Source organism: Balaenoptera borealis, assembly GCF_965194805.1.
Source record: "Balaenoptera borealis genome assembly, contig: HAP1_SCAFFOLD_701, whole genome shotgun sequence".
Lineage (NCBI taxonomy): Eukaryota > Metazoa > Chordata > Mammalia > Artiodactyla > Balaenopteridae > Balaenoptera > Balaenoptera borealis.
Window position 1 is genome coordinate 261,520 of NW_028123499.1, and position 26,156 is coordinate 287,675.

Genomic DNA, 26,156 nt, shown 5'->3' on the forward strand with positions numbered 1-26,156 from the left:
TTGAATGTCATTTTTCCAGTTTCTGGCAATGAGATATTTGGTAAATTATCCTCAAATATTTTTTAATGGATAATATTAAAGGTCATGAAGAACCTAGTGGCAAGACGGGAATAAAGACACAGACCTACTAGAGAATGGACTTGAGGATATGGAGAGGGGGAAGGGTAAGATGTGACAAAGTGAGAGAGTGGCATGGACATACATACACTACCAAACGTAAAATAGATAGCTAGTGGGAAGCAACGTCATAGCACAGGGAGATCAGCTCTGTGCTTCGTGACCACCTAGAGGGGTGGGATAGGGAGGGTGGGAGGGAGGGAGATGCAAGAGGGAAGAGATATGGGAACATATGTATATTTATAACTGATTCACTTTGTTATAAAGCAGAAACTAATACACCATTGTAAAGCGATTATACTCCAATAAAGATGTTAAAAAAAAAAGACAAAAAAAAGTTATTTTGGAGTATTGTTATGAAGATGAAGTAATAAAAACTAGAGAGCATAACTAGTTTACTGTTTGACATAGTGAGTTTTTAAAAAATAAGTACTGTTCAAGAAAAAATATTGCTTTATTTTACTATATGTCAATATAAATTTGGGGGGGGGGGGTTTACCGTAATATGAGGAAACTGAAAAATAAAGAAAGCCAGCTAAATATTTGGTATAAAAATATTGGGCATAAATAATCTTTCTTTACACAATCCACTTTCTAACATTAATCATTTATAATTTTATTTGGAATATTTATTTCTATAGAATCAAGATAAAGCTCTTAGAAGTTATTTAATCAATTAGATTTAAGGTCAATATTCTCAGATAGCATCATAGTTCAAAAGGAAATGATTATCTTAGTTTGAATCAAAGCCATATATTTAGGTTCAGAATTAGACTTTTCAGTAACAGCTTCTATAAAATATTCAAAAGCTAGAAGACATTTATCTTAAATGTCAAGTAAGGGACACACATTTTAGAAGCAAATCTTGGTGATTTATGTCTGATGTTTTTCTATTTTTTGTTAATACAGATATATTAGTAAGTTAAAACTTTAACAAAGGATAAAGAAAAATGGTGGAAGAAATCTCTTTATATTTAAGAAAGCTATGAGAAATATTTTCATGATGGTTGTCCAAATAGAAAGAAAAACAATACTAATTTGGGGAGCATATCCTTATGTCCGGAAAACATAGGAAATATGTATGTATAGTATATGTCTGTCTCATTTGAGGAAGACGGTGAACATTAACTGCTAATGATCTCACCTTATATTCACAAATTTTGTTAAAACAGTTTGTTCTCCGTTATAAATATTTATATACTATGTTTTGCATTTTAAAATTATGTGAAACGCCAAAATATTTTATTCAATTTGTATGATTCCAGATATGCCTTTCTTTCAGTAGACATTTGAAATATACAGAGTATGGTTTCACATAGATAAGAAATGTAAACTATTGCCTGAATTCAATTCAATTATAACTAAACACAACTATTTATGAAATTGAAGAGCATATTATGATTATGAACTAAATATATTAGTATGGTATGGACATTGGTGACATATAAAGAATGAAAAAATATGAATAAATATGTAAATGGCACAATCATCTTAGAATGCTAGAAAATATTAATATTATTATGGACTTTTATGCATTTGTAATTTTTTTGCTTTAGTTGTAAAAAATGTAAGCCTATTGACAAAATTTGTATTTTTATTTATAAAACATTAGGTTGATTGTAAAATATGTATGTGTGTACACACATGCACAGAGTACACATATACATATATACATATATGTAAACATATTAAGACATGTATACATACATAAAGTGGACAGTACATTATAAAATCACACTTGCATAAAATATCACCAAGAATGACACAAGAAATTTAATAACTGGATTGACTTTGAGTAAATAAAGTGGGTGACTGAAGTAACAATACTGTGATATAGAATGTTTCCTGTCTAACTGTATCAGTCATTCCTTACACTACAATTTAAGTTCTTGAGCTCTCACTGGTGCAGTCTCAGCTTGAACTCGAACTGGCTTCAACTGGTAAAATACAAAATGCTTCTGCCTTATGTTCATAACCCCCCCGCATTTGGCCCTCTCACTGGTGCTTCTCTGTAGATTTGAGATGCGAGATCCCCTGGGATCCACCCATAACTGCACAACCAAAACTATAGGTGAGTTATTAACCATGCGGTGAACTCTTGATAAATGAGAATTGGAGACAAGCAAATTAATTCTTTGCTTTTCTTTTGGCTCTCCTACTTCCCTTGCCTCACTGGCTTTTTTTCACCTTAACTCTATTCCCTGGAATTATAGTTCCTAATAGAATGGTAGTATATAAACTTTTACTGTGATTTCTGCTTGTTGGGGGGCATAGGCCAAGACAGTTGGTTCCAGGAGTGTTCTTAAAACCAAACCCTCAGGATGGAATTTTGGAACTACATTACTCATGGTCCTGATGGCAACAAGTTGGTCTTAGTTAACCCCTGGCATCTGTGGAGTCATGATGATTATCATTCTCAACTATTATTAATTGAGATCTGCCGCAGACCGGCTGCAGAAAGCTAGAAGTTCCTGGCGGTGAGGGGTAAGGAACTGAAAAGCACCAGTATGGGGTCAGAAGGGCCAAGACAACTGATGGTTGCAAGGCTAGTTTATTCAAAAAGCATGAATGTATATATAGGTTTAGTACGGAACGAATACCAGACAACAAATCAGCAAACCTTGTATTTCCACATAATTCTGTCGCCACTATCTATGCGCCATTATCTATGCGCCATTATCTATGCATCACTATCTATGCATCACTATCTATGCGTCAGCATGCCTTATGGGCCATTCTTTGGAGATACAGACTTCCCCCTCAGGGCAGCACGTCCTTCTTCTGGGGAACAACCAGGGGCTCTTAGATCCAGAGCAGGCACCTGGAACGAAACTGGCCGCAAGCCATTTTCCTTTTTTACGCTCAATACCGCAGCGTCAGGAGTGCATACCAAGAAAGAGACAAGCAGTTCTCCGCAAAGCAGAAAGCTGAATAAGCTTACAGCTTGGGGGCCACCACATTTCCCCCTTTTTTATTATTTTTTAAAGCTTGATAATGTAGTTTTAAGCCATGAACATCCTGACGCAAGACAGCGAAGCGCCCCATTACAAATCTAACAATACAAGGTAATAAACCGATCACCAATAAAAGTAGTACACCAATTGATATCAGGCCTGAGAGCCCTCCATGAATCCATTGTATCGGATTTAGCCCTTGTAGTTGATCTAATAATCCTTGAATCAAATTCTGGGGTCCATCTTCGTCCAGGTGGGCCTCTTGAATAGCTTGTATTTCGGCATTTAACTTTTGAATATCAAGGCTAATGTGTCCATCAGTCCATACACTTAATATATGCATTTTTACTTTTTCCCAATCCCATTGTGAATCATTATATAAATGTTGAGTTACACAAATCCAGGTATATTTGGCATGACAAATCAAACGCATTTTTAATTTTAAAGCCATAACTTGATCCCCTATTCCTATTAGAACATTTTTTAATTCATCTACTTCCGTTTTTAGTTGGGTATCAATATGACTTTGTAGGGCTAATGCTACACTAGTATTTTTAGATAACTGATTAACATAATGAGCCTGGTGAATAGTTTGTGAAAGAGCAATCCCAGCAGTGGCCGCAGTAGCAGTTAAAGCTGCTAAGGCTAGGATTGCACATATTAGAACACCTATAAATCTCTTTGGTCGTTTTAATGCTTCAGTCAATTCCAGCCAGGCTTGCATGCCAGTGTTATGATACCATGGTTCAGACAAATTAACAGGTAACATTATATAAGAAGGTTGCTTCATAATCATAACAGATGCAGATCCTTTAACGGGCAAAACACAACTACTAAAGATACAATTAACACAAGTAATATTATAACCTATAGGATTCATAGTGTTTTCTACAATTAAATCTCCAATCAATAAAGCATAAGGAGGAGCGACGCAAGTAATCACCGGTCTATAAGAAAAGGATAAGGCAAGTTTCCAGAATTCCCATTGCTTGTAAAAAACAAGGCTGTTATTATTAACGGGGACAGAAGAAACTAGTATGGTGCCATTATCATAATCTAAAGTACACCAGACAGAGGCTTTAGTCCATGTATCATTACAAACAGGAAAATCAAACTGCGGGAATTCAGAAGCCATAAAAGCAGGAAACTGTAGTCCTGTGACAGTCTTTACGACCGTAATTTGATGTCCAGCTAATAACGTCCCTTGATTACCTATGGTAGTTTCAATACACAAATAATGTCCAGTATCTTCAATCCTCAAGCGATATATGCATAGAGAATGATCCAACGAAGTATTAGAAGCAAGCTTAGTTACTCTAGCATTCATGTGAATGGGAACGTTATCCTTATACCAAAATACAAAGGTGGATAAATCTTCTCGTCTAGGAACAGTCTGTTTGCAAGGAAGACAAATATTAGATCCCACAGCTTTATAATTTTTACGTAAATGAGTAAAAAATTGAGAATTTACAGTGGTTTGGTAAGAAATAGCATGTTCTAAAGCAACAGCCTTAACACAACCAGAATTGGTACTCATAGGACTTAAACAAACAGGGAGAGTATTAAACCAATTAGAGTAATTAACAGAAGTATTAGTAATAGGCAAATTTCCTAGCACTCTTCCAAAAGTAGAATCATTATAGAAAATTGGAAGGTCAGCTTCAGACCATGTAACAGGTTGTAATAAAGGAGGATCGGGTACATAAGCCCAATAAGATTTAGCCTCTATAGGTGGGGCTGCCAATACAGCTATCATGGCTAAAAAAAAGGTAAGAGGAGAGCGAGGATGAGCACTCTCCTCCATAATCCTACGTGCTTGAAATACTAAACATTGCAATTGATACCAAGTAATTTGATTTCGATCTCCCCTCGCCTCCCTGACAAGTTGTCTCCTACTCCATCGCCGCATTCTTCTCGTCCGCCGGGGGAACCGGTTGGGGTGTGCTGTGGTCGATTGCGAGAGCCTCAGGCAACGCATTCTTCGAGTCAGGGTGTTTATTGGTGATGGCATGATAATGTCGAACCAAGCGCTCCGGGAGCCACCGCGGAGAGTCTGCCTCCCTAGGGAAAACACAAACATGGCCTCGGCCCCATACTAAAACAGGGTCTGGTCCATGCCAAAGGTTAGTCATGGGATCTTTCCATTTAACAAGCGCTTTTTCAGTAGGGGTTCCCGAAAGACCTGTAAACAATCGTTCATAAGGCGTGTGACTAAATGCATCTAAAGTTAAAAAATTTAAAATAAATAAAGCATGATTAAGCATAATCTGAGGAGATCTATCATATTCCCCCTTTTTTATTTTTTGTAATGTAATTTTTAATTGTCGGTTGGCACGTTCTACAATACCTTGACCCTGAGGATTGTAGGGAATGCCTGTTTTATGTGAAATATGGAAAGTTGCACAAAAATTGGCAAAAGCTTTACTCGTATATCCTGGAGCATTATCTGTTTTTAAAGCTTTAGGAATTCCCATAGATGCAAAACAATGAAATAAATGAGTAATTACATATTTAGTAGATTCCCCAGCCAAAGGCGTAGCACATATAAAATTAGAGTAAGTATCAACAGTTACATGAACAAATTGTAATTTACCAAAAGAGGGAATATGAGTAACATCCATTTGCCAAAGATGATGAGGGAGTAAACCCCGAGGATTGACTCCAAATTGTGGAACAGGAAGGTGGGGTAAACATTTAGAGCAGGACTTAACAATGTATCGGGCTGTTTCTCTAGAAATAGAGAATTGTTTTTGAAGCATAGCAGCAGATTGATGATGTAAATTATGTGATTGAGTAGCAAGATCCTGAGGTTGAGATAAACTTAAGCCTATAATCTTTGTATTTTCGTCAGCCAATTGATTTCCCAAAGACAATGGGCCAGGGAGACCTGAATGGGCTCGAATATGTAATATGGCTACAGGAAACTCATGCTGACGAATAATCTTTTGTAGTTGAAAGAAAGTCTGAAACAATTGAGAATCAACAGTATTGCCAATTATAGCAGTTTCTATGTTACGCAAAATAGTAACCAAATAATGGCTATCTGTATAGAGATTAAAAGAACAATGTGAAAAGATTTGAAAAGCCAAGGAAATCGCATGTAATTCAACTCGTTGGGCAGAGGTATGATCTGTTTGTTCTTTATGAAGTAAGTCATCAGAAATAACCACAGCGATGCCATTGGCAGAACCATCAGTAAAAACATTTGGGGCATTGAGAATAGGAGTTGAACAGATAGTTTTTGGAAAAATAAATAGATGTTGAGTAGCAAAATGAAGGAGCTTATTAGAAGGATAATGATTATCAATAATTCCTGAATATCCAGCAAAAGCAAGAGCCCAAAAATCAGAGACAAATAATAGCCAAGAATATTGATAAGTAGTATAAGGTATAATAATAGAATTTGGTTCATATCCTACCAACTGAATATTTCTTCTACGACCCAATTGAACAAGGGTTGCTATTAACTCATAATAAGGTGTAATGACTTTATTAGGCGTATTTTTCATATGAATCCATTCAAGAATTCCTGTTTCTTGCCATAATAAGGCGGTAGGGGTATGTGACGTAGCACAGATTATTAATAGTATAGGTAAAGAAGGCTCAATTCTAGTTAGCTGAGCAGATTGTATTGCTTTGTTTACAAGCTTGAGTGCTTGTTGAGCTTCAGAAGTTAAAATACGAGGGGAAGAAGGATCAGGACTTCCCTTTAGGATATTAAAAAGAGGCTGTAACTGACCCGTAGTTAATTTTAAAGAAGGTCGCAGCCAATTAATATCTCCTAATAACTTTTGAAAATCATTTAAAGTTTTAAGAACGTCAGTCCGTATCTCTATCTTCTGAGGTGTAATATTATAATTTGTGATATACTTACCAAGATATGAGAAAGGTGGGTTCATCTGTACTTTGTCAGCAGCAATGACTAGTCCTGATCGTGACAAATGACTTTGAAGGGAATTATAAGCCTTAAGTAAAATATGTTTATCAGAATAAGCAAGTAATAAGTCATCCATATAATGAATAAAATATATCTGAGGGAACTGTTTACGAACAGGGGCAATAACTTGAGCTACAAACTGTTGACATAAAGTAGGACTATTAGCCATACCCTGAGGCAGCATTTTCCATTGATAACGTTGCATAGGTTCTATAAAATTTAAAGAGGGTAAGCTAAAAGCAAATCGCAACTTATCAGCCGGAAATAGAGGAATAGTAAAAAAGCAATCCTTAAGATCAATAATAATAATCATATAATTTTTAGGTATGGCTGCAGGAGAAGGCAAACCTGGTTGCAGAGCTCCCATAATTACCATAGTTTGATTAACAGCACGTAAATCTTGCAATAAACGATATTTTCCCGATTTTTTCTTTATAACAAATATAGGAGTATTCCAAGGGCTATTAGACTTTTCTAGTCTGCCCAAAGCAAGCTGTTCATTAATTATATTATGAGCCGCCATTAATTTCTCCTTAGAAAGGGGCCATTGGTCCACCCAGACAGGATTATCAGAAATCCAAGTTATAGGGTCAGCATGTGGTGGAGGAGAATCCAAGGCCCCTAGAAAAAACCCAAGCCTGTTTTATCCCGTTTATTATCAGTCTGTAAGGGTAATTTATTTCCCTGTTGATTTTTTCCCAAACCATTTCTAGGATCATACCCTTGATTTAACAATATATTAGTTACAGTAGGGTTGGGACTAAGCAATAGGATTCCCATTTGTTGTAATATATCTCTTCCCCAAAGGTTAACTGGCAGTCCGGGCAATACGTAGGGTTTGAATATTCCTTGATTACCTTTAGCATCCTGCCAATGTAGGTATTGCGAACTTTGTTGTGGAGAATTAGATTGGCCAATACCTTGCAACTGTGTAATGGTTTGGTGCACGGGCCAATTTTTTGGCCAATGTATAAACGAAATAACAGAAACATCAGCACCAGTATCTAATAACCCAGAAAAAGGCCTTCCATTTATTTTTAATACCAATTGTGGTCTTTCCCTACCAATTTGTTGAATCCAGTAAACTGCATCAGAGGAACCGAAAGCCCCAGTTCCTCTTTTGTTATGTTGTAAAATTTTTCCTTCTGGTATGAATGGAATTAATAGAAGCTGAGCTATTCGCATACCGGGTGTGATAAGAAAAGATCCTTTTGATGTTTGAACCATAACCTTTAATTCCCCTTCATAATCAGCATCAATCACCCCAGGAATAATAGTTAAGCCTTTCATAGACATACTACTTCTTCCAAGGATTATACCAACTGTTCCCTGGGGTAAAGGCCCAAAAGTTCCCGTAGGAAGGGCTTGGGGTCCCATATCCGAGGTTAATAAGAATTGGGTGGAGGCACAGAGGTCCAGTCCTGCACTATTTGGCGTGGCCCTTTGAAGGGAGGAGATTCCATTCCCTGAGGAACAAAGGTCTGAGCTGGAGGCGGTGGAGCAGGTTGTGGGGGGATTATTGACATTGCTCCAATTGTTTGATGGGGCCGGAGCAGGCCCCTCCGGAAGTTTCCCGACAAGGGAGTTCCATCTTTATGAGTCACTGATCGACATTCTTTAGCCCAATGCCGTCCTCTTTTGCATCGGGGACAAATTGTGGGAGGAGGAGATTTACCTTGAGGCACAGAATTTACGACAGGCATATTAGGAGTATCAACAGTACAATTTTTTGCAAAATGACCTGGCTTCCCACATTTAAAACAGTTTTTACTTTTAGCATTTGGCCCAAATCCTGCCTTAGTTAGGGCTGCAGCTATAGCTGCTCCCTGTAAGTAAGATGATCCAATATCAGAACAAACTCGAATATAATCCTCTAAATTTCCTTTCCTTTTCCATGGACGTATAGCTGCTTGACAAATATTATTAGCATTTTCGAAAGCCAATTGTTTGACGATAATTGCTCCAGAAGGACCATCAGAAATAATTCTATTAACAGCCTGTAATAATCTATCCACAAAATCAGCATAAGGTTCATCTGCCCCTTGCCTTATTTTAGCAAGGTCTTCAGTCCTAGTGGAGGCAGGTAAATGTTTCCATGCATGTAGAGCTATATGACTGATCTGAGCATAAGCCACAAAAGGGAAAGCTAATTGATCCTGTAATAACTGATGTTGTCCTTCCCCAATCAACATCTCATAATTTACTAGCACATTATGTGCAGTATTTCTTTCAGCTTGTTCAGCAGCCTTTTCATAATATTCTGATTTCCAAAGTAAATAGTCGCCACCAGTGAGACAAGCACGAGCAATAGATTTCCAGTCTGCTGGAGGCAATGCTTCTGTTGCAATAGTATCCAACATAGTAATAGTGAAAGGGGCTGTAGGCCCATATTGTGCATAGGCTGCTTTTAAATCTTTCAAAACCTTAAAGGAGAGAGGCTGATATTCCCGATTATTTTGTTGTGGATTTTGAGGATTGGGTCGTTCCACCACCGGGCAGCAGAATAAAGGATCCTCCCCTCTATTAAGAGCTCCCCGTACTGCTTGTTGTAAAGGACTAAGCTTAGGAGGGATAGGGACAGAGACATGTAATTGCTGTAACCGCGGAAGAATATTTTTATCAGGATATTTTTTAGCCTCATATTTGGCTTCTTCACCCACTAAATCAAAAGAAAAGTCATCATCATCAAGTGAATTAACACTTTTTATCCTCGGTGGCAACGGAGGAGCAGTAGCTACTGCAGCAACATGTTCTACAGATTTAGCTGTTAATTTTGGAACTGAATCATAAATTGGATTAAAACAATCTCTTATTAAATTCCACAAGCTAAAAATGGAAACTGAAACAGAAGATGGTCCATGAGCTTTATGATATTTAGATAATTCATCTCCTACACGAGTCCAAATTGTTAAGTCCACTGATCCTCCTTCAGGGAACCAAGGACAAGCATCATATACTAATTGCAAAAATTCCAGAAGTTGTGAGGTAGTTACCTTAGTTCCACGGGCTTTTAACATTGAAAGCAAAACCTGAGCAAATAAATCACGCTCCTTAGAGCCCTTTTGTCCCATATTATTTTACTTCTGACTCTTTCTCGAGTTACCGTCCTAAAAACGAAATTATTTCTTGTGGCCACACTATCTCACTCGAGAGTTCTACTTACCTGAAATCTTCCGAAATGCCTCACGCATTCAGGTCCCTGTTCAGGCGCCACTTGCCGCAGACCGGCTGCAGAAAGCTAGAAGTTCCTGGCGGTGAGGGGTAAGGAACTGAAAAGCACCAGTATGGGGTCAGAAGGGCCAAGACAACTGATGGTTGCAAGGCTAGTTTATTCAAAAAGCATGAATGTATATATAGGTTTAGTACGGAACGAATACCAGACAACAAATCAGCAAACCTTGTATTTCCACATAATTCTGTCGCCACTATCTATGCGCCATTATCTATGCGCCATTATCTATGCATCACTATCTATGCATCACTATCTATGCGTCAGCATGCCTTATGGGCCATTCTTTGGAGATACAGACTTCCCCCTCAGGGCAGCACGTCCTTCTTCTGGGGAACAACCAGGGGCTCTTAGATCCAGAGCAGGCACCTGGAACGAAACTGGCCGCAAGCCATTTTCCTTTTTTACGCTCAATACCGCAGCGTCAGGAGTGCATACCAAGAAAGAGACAAGCAGTTCTCCGCAAAGCAGAAAGCTGAATAAGCTTACAGCTTGGGGGCCACCACAGAGATCAGTACATTTGGCAAATGACCTGTTGACATATGCAGTAACTGTGGGGCTTGAAGAGTAACCGACTCAGTGATAAGAAACATTGTCCAAACCAGAGGCACAAGGATTTTCTCAGTTTCTTGTATCTTTTCTTATAGGGGTTTTATAAGTTTTAGCTTTTACATTCACATTATAATCCATTTTGAGTTTTATTTGTTTGTTTTATGGTGTGATTATTGGGTTGAGGTTTAGTGTTTTCCCATCAAGTTGTTAAGGCAATATTCTTTTAGAAGACTAATCATTCCCAATTATATTGTATGGTAGCATTTGTTGAAAACAAGTTGACCAGATATATGTGGATCTGTTTTGGCCTCTCTGTTCCTCTCTGTGTACCTTTATGTCCATCCTAATACACCCCATCCCCCTACCCCTAACAAAATCACCATCTTGATTAATGGAGATTTTTATTAAATAGCAATTTGATAATATAAGTTCTTCTACTGGGTTTTTCCTAATGAAAATGTTATTAACTATTCAAGGTCCTTTGCATCGTCAAATAAATTTTAGAATCACATATATGTGTGTGTGTGTGTGTGTGTGTGCGTGCGTGCACATGTACACACACACACATAAAGTGGGTGGTGTTTAAATAGAAAATGCAAGGAGTTTATAGATCCACTTGGGGAGAATTGAAGTCTTACTATGCTGAGTCTTCCAATCTATGAACACAGTACATGTCTCCATTTATTTGGGTCCTGTTAATTTTTTCTCAGGATGGTTTTGTAATTTGCAGTGTACATATTTATACATATTTGTTAAATCTGTTATTACATTTTCATCTTTTTCGATATTATTGTGGGTTTGAATCAAATTATACTCACCATAAAGCTAATGTTGGTAGAATTTTTATTTGTCATAAGTGATCCATTTATTCTCCACAGAAAATTTTAGTGTTCTTTTTTGTTTTTGTTTTGTTTATTTTGTTTTCTTTATAACATTCCTTTGTGTGGGTTGTTCCTTAGATTTTTTTTTTTTAATGGTCTATGGGCCCTTTAATTCTAACAGCTACTTTTAAAAAACTATGTAATTAATCCCCATCTTTTCTTCAAATATTTTCTTGTCTGTCTTAAATTTTACTTCTTTTGAGTTTCCTGGTTTGTTCTTCTGTGCTTCATTCTGGGTGGTTTCCTCAATCTTGTGTTCTTATTCACTTATATCTTAACTCTGTTTGCTATATAGACAACTTATTGTGTTCTCTACCTCTCCAATTATGTATTCTAAAGCTAATTATTTGCTAATTTATAACTATTGGCTGACTAATTCTAATGTTGCTACAGCTGATGAAATAGATAATCTAGAATACCGTGTTAGACACTGCTCTGTCAACAACATACAGGAAGGAAAGCTATCGTACTGTTCATAGCATCCCCAGAAAGCTGTCTGTAGTAAAGTAGATGAGTCTTTGGGTGGAAGATACATAAAATTGAAGAGGAAATCACAGTTAATTAGATCTCAATTCATAAAACAACTTAAATTCAGAATTTCTCCCTGCACCCCAAAGTTAGTTTATGAGGTGAAACTTACTAAATGGCAGTTGACCATAATTGGACTATAAGGGTGACTGCTAGTTATCACTTTGTCCACACATATTTGTCTCACTTCTAGTATACCTGGACTATGTTCTGAGTTGGGGGCGAGGTCTGTGGTTTTAAACAATGATGGAGAGGAAGCAAGGGCAGAACTCAACAATTCCTTTCCAATTTTGTCTTCTTACAACTACTGTTTCATTTTTATCTTTGTACATATAAAAAGGTGGCTATTTTACACTTCACTTTTATTTCTTCTATATTTAGCTAACTTTTTCATTGTACTTCCTTAATTTTAAAAAAGTGTATTTAGCTATTTTTGTGGGTTTGAATTCGTATTCTTTTTTCCAACTACAAATTTTTAAATAGGATTTTATTTCCATTTAATAAAAATTACCTTATTTTTCATTTTATCAGAGCTTCATTATTCAATAAATCCAATAATCTCCACATTGCACTGTAGATCACTCTGATCCAGTATTTTAATTCTACCCTTTTTTTAACCCCACAAATTATTATCTGTGCTATTACTGGTGATTTTATTTTTATTTCAATATAAATATTTATTAATATTTATTACATACTACCTATTCTTTTGCTTACTATTTATTCTCACATCTCCAGAATTCCTTCTGAGTTCATTTCCTTCTTCTTTCTGGATTCTGTCCTTTAGGACTTCCCGAGCATTGTGGAGATATTTGTATTTTTGTACTCTCTCTTTTTTGATCTCCCTGACTCTCTTTCTCCTTTGTCTTTTTTTTTTCTTTCTTGAGAAAACTGATTACTGATTCATTGGTACATAACTCTAGGTTAATCGTTATTTCCTCTCAGGATTGCAAAATATATTTCATCTGTTCTCTGTGATAATTATAGGTTTAATTTTTAAAATATATTTCCACTCATATGTTCTTTTGCTGCAAGTGTGTAACCTGTTTTATAGATATCTTTCACCAATTCTAGACACTTCTTAGCCACTTTCACTTCACATACTGTTGCTCACTTCTATATTTTCTACATTCCCTCCTTCTGTAGTTTGAACTAGATATTTTGGACCTCACTTTGCCCTCTTTTCCTTTTATTCCATTTCTAAGCTTTCTTCCCTATTTTCTTTATCTACTTGGCATTCAGTAATTTTTCAGATATATCTTCCAGTTTAACTATTCTCTATTCAGCTATCATTCACCTGAGTTATTTAAACAACTTAAATATTGTCTTATTTTTAAAATCTCCTGGATTATTTTTGATTGTATCTTATTCTTTGAGCAATATTTTAATTATATTTTATCTTTCTGAAAATCCATAATTATTACTCTCAATTCTATAATAATAATTTCATTTTTTATTTCTTTTTCTGCTATCACTTCTTTTGTGTTGTTTCTCTCTGTGTTGCTGACTTTCACTGGAGAACTTATATTTGCTTGAATTTACTTTGTGAAAGCTTGGAAAAAACTAAGTAAGGATGTTGTTTTTGCCCTAGTTTGAATTTGAAGTTGCTTCTTTATAACTAAAGTGTTCTACTCATCTCTGTTCACTGATTTATGGTTTCTAATATAGACTAGTTTTTCTCTCCCACCTCATCTTCATTGCCACTTATAATATTGATATTTGCATTTTCTTCAAAATTAACACCACATGTTTTAGCTCACCTTTTATTTCTTACCAGATTTGCAATAAGGCAACATTATGTACTATTTAGGACTTAGTGTTCAAAAGCAGAATATTTTATCAAAGTATCTGTTCTGCCAGATATAGTACCAAACCCATTTAATTATCTTTGTATGTGGCCAACTGCCTACTAGCAAACAAAATATGTTAGATAATATTAGGAGTGATTAGGATTAATATTAGTGTGATTACCATATATAAAAAGATCTACATATTTATTTGAAGCAATATAAATTCTGATATTTAAAAAATTTTTCCTGTAAAATAAAACACCACTTATCATTAAAATTCAAACATAAGCTAATGAAATATTTTCAACTTTTTAGAACTCATACAATCGGATTTTAAAGCAGCACTTAATTTTTAATGTACACTCTTCCAAAGAAATGTGTTAGTTTGTACTTATTTGTATGTTTTGTTCATCTAGCGTGTATTGTAATGTATTCTAAAAGTGTGTCCTTAGAATCTCAGATTAGTTTATAAATTTGTCAATAGAAAGGACATATTTCTTTCCAAATTTGGAATTACCTTATGGTATGTAGCATTCAATTTGGTAAAAAAAAAAAAAAAAAAATGTGATTTTGCAATTCTTTTTCATTTTAATCATTTGAAATTTGGTTATTAAAATATGCAATATTTGGTGGCAGACATAAGCAAAGTAGCTGTGAATCATAAAATCTCAACTTCACAATTCAAAAAAAATAGAAAAATAGGCAAAATCCTCAGAAAAATTATGAAAAGGTAAAGAGTATATGTTAGTGAATTTTTCTACAGTAGCGAGTAATTCCCCCCAAATCCCATATCTTACAAGAAACATCCATACATTGTTCTCATTATATGCCAAGGTTGTGTACTACCTGTTGTAGCATTTTCTACTGTTTTGACCTTCCAGGATAGAAGTTAAAGTGATCCCCTACTTGAGATGTATCATTCTTTTTGTAGAGGAAAAGAGCATGAAAGCTGGCAAGATTTGCAATAAGTTAAACCTTTAGTTCAGAATTGTCCCATGGCATGCCTACTCAAAGCTCTTTGGTCAAAGCAAGTCACATGCCCAAGGCCCTACCTCAAAGAACATGTTTTCAAATTGCAATAGATAAGGAGATATAATCCTACTTCACAAAAGAGACGAGCAAGTATTGGATAAAATATAAATACTGACTGTAATAAGAGAAAACACACACACAAAAACAAAGAATAGATTTGTTTGTACTACTTTTAAAAGAATAGGTATAGTAACTCTTTGTGATGAGAATGCTTGAGATCTTCTCTCAGCAAATTTGAAGTATACAATACAGTATTATTAACTATAATTACCATGCTGTACCTTGGAGCCCCAGAACTTTTTAATCTTATAACTGAAATTTGTACCTATTGTCAATTATGCCTCAATAAAACTGAAAAAGAAAGAAAAAAAAGGAATATATGCAGTTCTATAGCTGAACAATAATGCTCTGTTTTCTTTTATAAACTATATTTATTGAATTGAAAGGATATGTATGTCACGCAGCCTCTACTCCATCCTCCATAGAAAAGCCTTTTGTTAAAGACTACTATAATTATTTAAATTCTGTTACCTAGAATTTAAGTGCGTGATTTGAACATTTACAGAATGTAGATCTTATAGGACTAAATTATTTTTAGTTAACGTAAGATGACTGGCACATAAGAGTGAAATGAAAGAAATCTATTTAACTTTGTTTTGTTTCCTAAGTCTAGGAATGTTTGAATTCCATAGCTTTCCCATGGAGAGAGATGACAACTGTCATCCCCTAGTATTGAAATGTGTAGCTTATGTTTTGTGTCTTTTTTCCTTCAAGATTCTGTCATGGTAGATCAGTAGAGTTATCAGCTTTCATTGTGCAAGAATATATAAAAATAACAGAGGGATAGCTAATAGTAAACTGTTTCAATATTTTCCAAATTTGAAACAATAACCATATGATATTGTTAGTATTACTTTGTTAACCTAATATGTCAAAAAGCTACACATTGTATCTATACAGAAATGTGGGACTCAGACTAACTAAATTCAGGTCAGTGATAACACAATTATAAACTAATTTCTAAAATTTAATTTTAGAAATTAAATTTTAGAAACTAAAAATTTCTAGAAAAATTTAAAAATTTTTAGAAATTAAATTTTACTAATTTATGTATATAAAAAATTATAATGTACAAGTTATTCTTCATAGCAAACAGTGGTTTTTCAACAATTTTGTTAAGTTCAGCAGAAAATCTAGAATTAAAATATTCATTTATAAATAACCAAATTTCAAACTCCAAAACTACGGTTTTGGTGGCATTGCTGATGATTTCACTATTTCCTTTATGTCATTCTATTTCCTGTTTCTAGATCTTGCTCACAATTCTATGGGAAGAGCTATATATATTCCTCAGAATTATATGTTTTAAATAATACTCCGAAAGGATATTTATTAGTGTTTCAACAATATCATGGTCATGAAAATTCTCAGATCTCTTGCTGTGGGTTCACACTTCTGGAAGCATTACCATACCCATGTCTAGGATGTGCTTCCCAGACTGGCCACCAATCAATGACTGAGGATGGTAGATACAGCAGAGCCAAGACACTCCTGACTCTAAAAAGCATGGTTTGAGATTTCCCATGGACCTGGCCAAAGCTTCCTCAAATCTAAACTACAGTCTGAGCCACATCCTGCCCAACTCCCCTTATTTCTCTGTCTCATTTTAAGGGTTTCATCCCTGCATGAAAGCCTGGAGCCTCTCCTTGCCTGCTCCTGCCTCTTCGCCTTTATCTTTTGCAGGTATCTCCTCAATAAAACCACATTTAATTCCCTTTAGAAGAGCTTAACTGACTTAGGTAGCAGGAAATGGTTCAAGAAAAAGGTGGTAGATTATTCTTGGGTTCCTTACTTACTGCCTGGCAAGCTGGGGAAATGTCACTTTGTGTGGTAAGTGGGCTATGGATTGTCTCCAGTATAAGATGGAGTCCCACATGCGCATGATTTCACTTGTGGCGACTGGAGAAAATGGTCCAGTGAAGAGGACTGCCATTACACTTACAGTGATTCAGGCTTTTGAAAGATTTGGGGGAGAATACTGCCTTTAAGGAATGAGGAGTTGACTGGTTTTTGATGACCTGTATTGATGTCCAGCAGAGAGATTATAGGAGACTAGGGCCATTGTTGGTAAAATCTGGGATGCTGAATTGGGGGATGGGGACATCTGGATAGACTCTCTAGACAGATGATCCTGAAGAAGTTGTCTGTGCTAGAGCCCTGGAATCCTCAGAGTTCACAGAGGTGACTCACCAGTCTTTCCTAGTGAAAGCTAACAGTTTATGCCTGACAGAGAACACTGTAGTAGCCTCTCTCACAAGGGCAACAGGTGACCACCTTTCCTCAAGAGATTCATTTCTTCTCCCGTGGGTCACAGGCTGGGAATTAACATTAAATTGCAACCTAATCCAACTGGAATGTGTTGATAAGAAAGAACATATACACTTATAGAGGAGATATAAGATTTAGCTTATATTAGCAGGAGTTGAAGGAATGACCCAGGGATTGCACTTTGGGGGTACTTGCTGAGTAGGCCAGAATATAAGACTGCATAAGCAAGAATTCTCAGGACATGAGGATTAAACACTCAGGCAAGGGCCCCAGAAAATAGAGATATCTCCACACTCTAGAAGAATGAAGAAAGAAATGTCCCATGTTGAGCAACAGACATAGCTGAGTTGCCATGACAGAATAAAGAGGCTACAGGAGGAGAGAAAGCTGCATAGAATAAATTACGTGAGTCCAGAAAACCTACCAGAGGAGAGGTTTTCAGGAGGAGCCAGAATACATACCACTCGCCAGGGCCATCCAAACTGCATTGATGAGCGGCATCGGCAACACAACAGGTTAAGTGGTAGCGCTCTTCCGTAAGGCTGAGTTGATGACAAGGGAGGCAGTAACAAACTTGGAATTGTTCATCTATGGATCTCAGGATAACAGGAGTGACCTCCAATGTCAGAAAAGCAGCTAAGGTTCATGTGACCTAAAGGTGGTGGTAAAGATAGTGAGCATAGTGTTCCAAAGGGCAAAAGAGACAGGCAGCCAGCTTGGGTGCTGTTAACGTCTACAGCAAGAAAATGGCACGCATGGCGGAGCAGAAAGAGAACAGTAGTCACTCCGGTAAAAAGTCATAATTCTCTCCTCAGTTTCTGGAACTGTGTCTATTTGAAGATCCATAGCTCATTTATTGGTGAAGAGCCAGATAGCTAGAACAAAGGGTTTTTTGCAACAATGCAGTCAGTACATAGGACAAGGATTTCTTCAGTTCTTCCGCAAAGAGACGTATGGCCTTTTCCTTAGGTGACAGTAAATTAAGGAGAGAGCTACAGTTTGATTCTGAAGGCTGTCTGCTGGCAGAATTCCCTTAAGAGGCTAATTAGCTATGGCCCACCCATATTATAGAGGGTAATCTGTTTTACTCAAAGTTTACCGATTTAAATGTTAATCTCATCTAAAAAATACCCTCACAGAAACACCTAGAATAATATTTGACCAAATATCTGGTTGCCATGGCCTAACTAACTTGATACAGAAAAGTAACTATTCCTTTATGTAATATTTTTTCTGTCTTCATTTTCTCCTTCCTCTTCTCTCTGTTCTCTTCTTTCTCCTTCTCCTTCTTCTTAATATCCTTATGCCTTTGTTTGTGTAGAAAGGAGATTAAGAGGTAATAACCAAGAAAGATACATGCAAACACTAGTCAACTGCATTCTTATGGTAACCTATAAAGATCAAACTGTGAGAAATCATGATTATTATAAAATAGTGTTATTAATCATGACACAGAGGTTTTGTGTGAAATGAATATTTTGATTTTATATTTTTCACCTGCTGATTCTTAATTTACTTCCCAATTAACTTACAAAGTTTTTCAGTTTTTGACGGCAACAATGATTTTTTTTAAAAAAAGTGTTACTCATAGTTTTCCTGACAGCAATATGCAAGAAAAATGCTATGTTTGATAAGTCTGAAACTTACTTAAAAGATTGCAATCTTTACTTCTGTGTTCTCTGTTAAATGTCAGCTATGTTTGGCCATTTACTTAGAGCTAAAATGAGTAGTCAGTTAACCTGATAAGATAGAATTCACAGTGCATTTTTCAAGATGCTCTGAGGGAGAGTCAGGTGAGGTCCCCAAAGCAAGTTGTACATTCCATCCTGTTGTTTCATATACTGAGAACTGTTGTTTCGTGAAGAAAAATTCAATCTACGCTTTTTATTATTTATTTTTCTGTTATGTAAAGACATGCAATAATATTTAGAAAGGGCTAATTTCTACTTCATGCACTTTGGAAAAGAAGTATGGAATGACAAAACCCTAAACTTTTAGCTAGTTGGCTTAACTTACTGACGGGAACATTTTGATACATTCATTTAACTAAGAAGTATTTTTTGTGTATACTGTATCAGGTCAGGCACTGTGCTATACAATGAAATTATTATGGTAAATATAAGGTACATTGTGTGCTTCCTCTTAAAGCTTGTAGACTATGGAAAAGAGATAGAAATAAAAATGTCAAAACCATTATTATAGAATGGGAAGTACAGGGTGTTATTCCCTGGGCCCCTAATTAAGAGTCAGGGAGCTTGATTTATTCAAGTATAGTGGAATACTTAGAAGACAGGAAGAAGTATTCCTGTATCAATTGGTAGAGAAGTCACTAGTATTTTTGTGTCTAGGAGAAAATGCAAACTATCTTTTGGATTACCATTCTTTTTCAGACTTTTCCATGGCCTGGCCCCTTCTCAGTGATGCTGACTGAAAGGGATTAGGGATCTTTTTGCCCCAGAAAAAGTTACAACAGTGGTGGCAATAGCTAGAACAGATAGTGTTGCATCCTGTTGCAGATACTCCTTGAGAGGAGGGGATGATGTTATCACAGATTATGAACCTGGTATCTTCTCTTTGGACGAAAAACATGATTAGAACCTCTTTATAGATTGTCCAGAATGAAGTCCGCTCACATTAAAGGCTCCAAAGACCTCAGAGGGGAACTCACGAGGAAGCAAGAGGGCATCTTTATTTGAGATCCAGAAATATCTCCAGGACCTGTTGGTTTGTCTAGATTATTCCTCTGTGGTTATGTTTTGAGTCTTTGCAGCACCAGCCACCCAGGCACAGTGGCAGACCCTCAAAACAGAGACTGGATGTGACTGTGCATAAGAGTTCTAGCCTTGGACAATAAGCATGAGCCTTTGTGGGACCCTAGAGAATCTTTCCAGGAATATGACTCACTAGATGAATCATCAAAATAGAGACCAAGATTCACTAGAGTGTGCTAGACATTTTTTTTCCAGTTAAGGTTTATTGGAACTCTGTGGTCTAATTTACAATGCTCAAATCTTCCAGCAGTCAAGGAAAATCTTTGCAACTGATATTTTTGTAATTTGGAGCTTCCGGCAAAGGGAGGCAGCTTCCATCCAGACGTGCCCCTTGGGGTTTTGGACTCCCTGGGGTTTTAATGACCCTGACATAACTAGTAGGTACATTGCTTTTATTTTTTGTTTTGTTTCTGTTTTTTTGGTTGTTGTTTTGTGTTGAAGACAAGGTGTTAGAAACCACAAACATTTTTTTGTTTAATTTTTGTTGAAAGAGGGTAAGATTTAACTGGGTTGGAGATATACACTATCCATTGGGGTGGGAAAAATTACTTTAAAGTTTTTTAATATAATATATATATATATATATATATATATGTATAGATATATAGAGACATATATACTACTGTATTTGAGGAAGATCTGATTATTGTTATAGTAACCTCTAAATACCTGATCAAGTATTTCAAAATGATTTGCTCAGTGGTCTGTTTAAAATTGTAATTTGAGTTTTTCTTTATAATGAAAATTCCCTGTAAATATTTCCTCTATGTCTGTATTTAGAAAGTGTTATTTTTGAAAATTAATTATACACGAGTAGACCTGTATGTTTATGTTACCTGAAAGATTGATTATAGTAGGTCTATTTATACATTAGACTAAGCATTGAGGGGATGAATATCCTTGTCTGAAGTTTCCAAATCACATCAAAGAAATAGAGCAAAAAATATATATGTAATTAACAATGATACAAAAATATTGGTCACTTTTTACATTTCATAAAGAATCATGGCTACAGATTTTTTTAAAGTATTATTACTATTTTTAATTTCAGGCAGTTTTTTTTTATTGGAGTATAGTTAATTTACAGTGTTGTGTGAGTTACAAGTGTAGCAGAGTAACATTTTTTTGGTAATACAGTTTATTACAAAATATTGAGTATCGTTCTTTGTACTATACATAGGTCCTTGTTGTTTATCTATTTTATATATAGTAGTATGTATATGTTACTCCCAACTTCATAATTTATTCCTCCCCCCCACATTTCCCCTTTGGTAACCATAAGTTTGTTTTCCCCTTTGGTAACCATAAGTTTGTTTTCTTTATCTGTGAGTTGGTTTCTGTTTGGTAAATAAGTTCATGTGTATCATTTTTTCTTTTTTTAAGTTCCACACTCTAGTGATATCATATGGTATTTGTCTTTCTCTGTCTGACTTAACTTTACTTAGTATGATTAACTCTAGTTCCATCCATGTTGCTGAAAATGGCATTATTTCATCTTTTTCATGTCTGAGTAGTGTTCCGTTTTATTTATTTATATATATATATATATATATATATATATATACCACATCTTCTTTGTCCATTCATCTGTCGATAGATATTCAGGCTGCTTCCATGTCCTGGCTATTGTAAATAGTGCTGCAGTGAACACTGGGGTGCATGCATCTTTTTGAATTATGGTTTTCTCCAGATATGTGCCCAGAAGTGGGATTGCTGGATCATATGGTAGTTCTATTTTTAGTTGTTTAAGGAACCTCCATACTGTTCTGCATAGTGGCTGTACCATTTTACATTCCCACCAACCGTGTAAGAGGGTTCCCTTTTCTCCACACCCTCTCCAGCATGTATTGTTTGTAGACCTTTTGATTATGGCCATTCTCACTGGTGCGAGGTGGTTCCTCATTGTAGTTTTGATTTACCTTTCTCTAATAATTAGCGATTTGAGCATCCTTTCATGTGCCTGTTGGCCATCTCTATGTCTTCTTGGGAGAAATGTCTATTTAGATCTTCTGCAATTTTTTTCATTGAGTTTTTCTTTTTATATTGAGCTGTGTGAGCTGTTTGTATATTTTAGAGTTTAATCCCTCATGGGTTCCATCGTTTGCAAATATTTTTTCCCATTCTGTAGGCTCTTTTCGTTTTGTTTATGGTTTCCTTTGCTGTGCAAAAGATTTTCAGTTTAACTAAGTCCCATTTGTTAATTTTTGTTTCCATTTTCATTGCTCTAGGAGGTGGTTCCAAAAAGATTTTGCTACAATTTATGTCAAAGTGTCTTCTGCCTATGTTTTCCTCTAGGAGTTTTATAGTATCCATTCTTACATTTAGGTCTTTAACTCATTTTAAGATTATTTTTGCGTATGATGTTAAAGAATGTTCAATTTCATTCTTTTACATGTAGCTGTCCAGTTTTCCCAGCACCACGTATTGAAGAGGCTGTCTTTTCTCTACTGCATATTCTTGCCTTTGTTGTCATAGATTAATTGACCATAGGTGGTTGGGTCTACTTCGGGGCTCTCTTTCCTGTTCCATTGATCTATATTTCTGTTTTGTGCCAGTACTATGTTGTTTTCATGACTGTAACTTTGTAGTATGGTCTGAAGTCAGGAAGTCTGTTACCTCCAGCTCGGTTTTTCTTTCTTAAAGTTGGTGTGGCTAATAGGGGTCTTTGTGTTTTCATACAAATTAAAAATTTTTTTGTTCTAGTTCTGTGAAAAATGCCATTGGTCATTTGATAGGGATTGCGTCGAATCTGTGGATTGTCTTGGGTTATATGATCATTTTAACAATATTGATTCTTCCAGTCCAAGAACATGGTATATCATTCCAACTGTTTGTGTCATGTTTAATTTCTTTAATCAGCATCTTATGGTGTTCAGAGTACAGTTCTTTTGTCTCCTTAGGTAAGTTTGTTCTTAGGTATTTTATTTCTTTTGATGTGATGGTAAATAGGATTGTTTCCTTAATTTTTCTTTCTGATCTTTTGTTGGCTTTAAGTGGGCTTTAAGGCTTCAGTTCCCCCCTATACTCCTGGTCTAACCACACACCTGGGGGGGCCTTCAGGCAGATTTTTTTAAAGCTATTTGAATGTATGTTCAAGGGCAGCAACAAATCTCTCATCCTTGGATTTAATACATCTTTTTATTGCATTATAGATGAATTTACTTTATAAGATAGTTACTTACCTTTGCTGTGATAGGTTCACCAGTTCTTTTATAATAAGTTTGGTTCAGCTCAGCATCTAAATTCTACAAAATTAGTCTTGCTCATTTCCATTTAGATGAGCGCCTGATTAAAGTACAATGGCACTCTGACTTCTTAATATAAACCTTTACATTTTTTTATAGGAAAGTTTTACACAGTTTAACACAATAAAATTTGATGCCATTCAAGCACTATATATTTGTCTTAGTTCATGTTTTCATTATGATGTGCTTGAGTTCTAAGGTTTGTGTAAGTGTATAAAGATTTCTAGTAACATTTTCCCCAGAATAGTATTTTAATTTTTATCAGGAACTTGAACATTAATAGTTAGTATATGAGGAGAAACATGTGAAGAATAAAGAGGTGAATAAAGATGAAAAATTAAAAATTGAGGATAATAATGAGGATGTGAACTAAAACCCTGGCTGCATTGTCTTCTATGAATAATTTTCCAGACTTTACTGAGTATATCCATGTTTTCTCATTCTTCTCAAACATTGGAAGGGCTTTCTTTCTTTTAAATCTCTCAGTAATTATTCTTGTTATCCTCTACTAGTGACTTATGAAAGAAGTTTCTCCTGCCGTTACTTGATTTTCTCTGTTTCATTAATCTCTTCCTGTGTATTGGATCATCACATCAACATTCAAATATGCTCTAGAATCTCTTACCTCAAATAGAAAAAAAAAAAAAAAAGACAGTAAAAATATTAGTTAGATCTCTGAAATAAATGTCTGGTCCAGAAAATAACTTAATGATATGAATTCTGGCACAGACATCACCTTCTTAAGTCCAGAGAAATGTCTTTCTTTGATTTTTTCCTCCTCTAACACATTACTGTGCATTGTCTTATTGGAACAAGCTACTAAATCTCTCCAACCCTTCAACGTGTCATTGAATTCATATTCTGCAACTTCCTGTCCCAATAATGTTAATCTCACCATTTCTTTTATCCCTTGTTTGATTATATAGAAAGTAAAGATAATATCTGTAGCAGACATAAGTGGTTGCCTACCTCACTTTCAATCTCCCTACTTGGTTATTTTGTTCATGTTTTTAATTCTCTCCCATAGGACTCACTGTTAAATCCTGCGTACTCTAAGCTGATCATTAAAATCTTTTTCTCTTTGCCAGTGATAGATCTAGGGATGATTATGAAACTTTGATCCTACCCTAAAGATAAAAAATATATTTTAATCATGGTTAAATTTGTATTCATCTTCATTTACATTTGGAGAAGTCTGCTGGAAAGAGTCTGGGGAAAGTTTCCCCTTTAAAAAAGAAAACTCACACAAGAAGAGTTACCCACATTTTCTACTACACGTTCTCATGTTTACACACAGAGTCATAACCATTTTACTCTCATGAAGGGAGGAAGGCTGAGAACAAAGGTGCTGAGGAGGGCAGGTCAGAAAATAACGCAAAAAGCTGGGTTCTTGATGACATCATTCAGCCACTGAATTAAACAACCCTGGGGGTGCCTGACCTTTAGAGTCTTTGCTATATGAGGTAATAAATTTTTCTTACTGAATTGGGATTTTCTATTTTTTTCAGGCAAAAGAATCTTATATAGTGTAGTACTTACCCACAAGTCTGGTGAGATGATTTAATAAGTTAATTCACATATACCACATAGCAGAGAGCTTGGGACATAAAATACTTAAAAATGGAAATTATTACAATTGAATTTTCCCCTCTTCCTCTCCTTCTTCTCCTTCTTCTTCTCATAGTATTAGTATTAGTAATAATTAGTACTGTTTTATTTTACGATTTCATGCGGTCTAAGTAAATTTAATTTCCCCAATAGCAGTACCATGCATCTTTATGAAAGAAAACAAGAAACAATATCCAGCAATTAGATAAACACATAACATTTTCTGTAGTTTAAGAATCATCTTTTGGCTTACAAGATTTTCAGATGTAGGGGATTTTAAATGCCTACTCCGTTCTTCATTACCTGCTGAGTTATCCATGACCTAAATATATGCCTCATCCTTATATTTTTACCGTTAGACTCATATGCCTCCTTCAGGGGTGATGCATTCTACTCAATAATGACAGATAATGATATAAAATTTAAGCAAATAGTAATGTTATAAATGGACCTTAATCATTTCAAATCTTATGTTTCTCACTCAGAAAGGACCAAGCTTTCCAAAATAGTAGTGGACCAGATGGAAGAAATGTAATATTCAAAGGCAAATCTATATATGTTACTTCAGATATATCAAGTAAAGGTAAAAATGGATATTTGTTTCTAAAGAGAGATAAAAGACCTTGCTAATTTTCATTAAGTACTTAGTCTTAATGAATTTCACTTAAATCCTAAGTAATTTTTAAATAGATCTTTATTGGAGTATACTTGCTTCACAATACTGTGTTAGTTTCTGCTGTACAACAGAGTGAATCAGCCATATGCATACATATATCCCCATATCCCTCTTGAGCCTCCCTCCCATCCTCCCTATCCCACCCCTCTAGGTCATCGCAAAGCACCGAGCTGATCTCCCTGTGCTGTGCTGCTTCTTCCCGCTAGCTAACTGTTTTACATTTGGTAATGTATGTATGTCAGTGCTACTCTCAGTTCGCCCCAGCTTTCCCTTCCCACCCAATATCCTCAAGTCCATTCTCTATGTCTACATCTTTATTCCTGCCCTGCCACTAGGTTCATCAGTACCATTTTTTTTTTTTTTAGATTGCATATATGGAATCTATTCCATATATATGCGTTAGCATACGTATTTGTTTTTCTTTTTCTGACTTACTTCACTCTGTATGACAGACTCTAGGTCCATCCACCTCACTACAAATAACTCAGTTTCGTTTCTTTTTATGACT

General features: G+C 35.6%; 1 long non-coding RNA gene across 10 annotated transcripts in view; it reads left to right on the top strand.

Moving 5' to 3' along the window:
• The window catches only part of LOC309621566, a 204,555-nt gene that overhangs the window by 80,758 nt on the left and 97,641 nt on the right, over window positions 1-26,156 (top strand). For 8 of the 10 annotated variants that reach the window (XR_014240094.1, XR_014240095.1, XR_014240096.1 and 5 more), the window contains one exon: window positions 25,458-25,555. The exons of the other annotated variants lie outside the window; for them this stretch is intronic. This is a non-coding gene — a long non-coding RNA (uncharacterized lncRNA). The remainder of the gene's footprint in view (window positions 1-25,457; window positions 25,556-26,156) is intronic. 10 annotated transcript variants of the gene reach the window in all.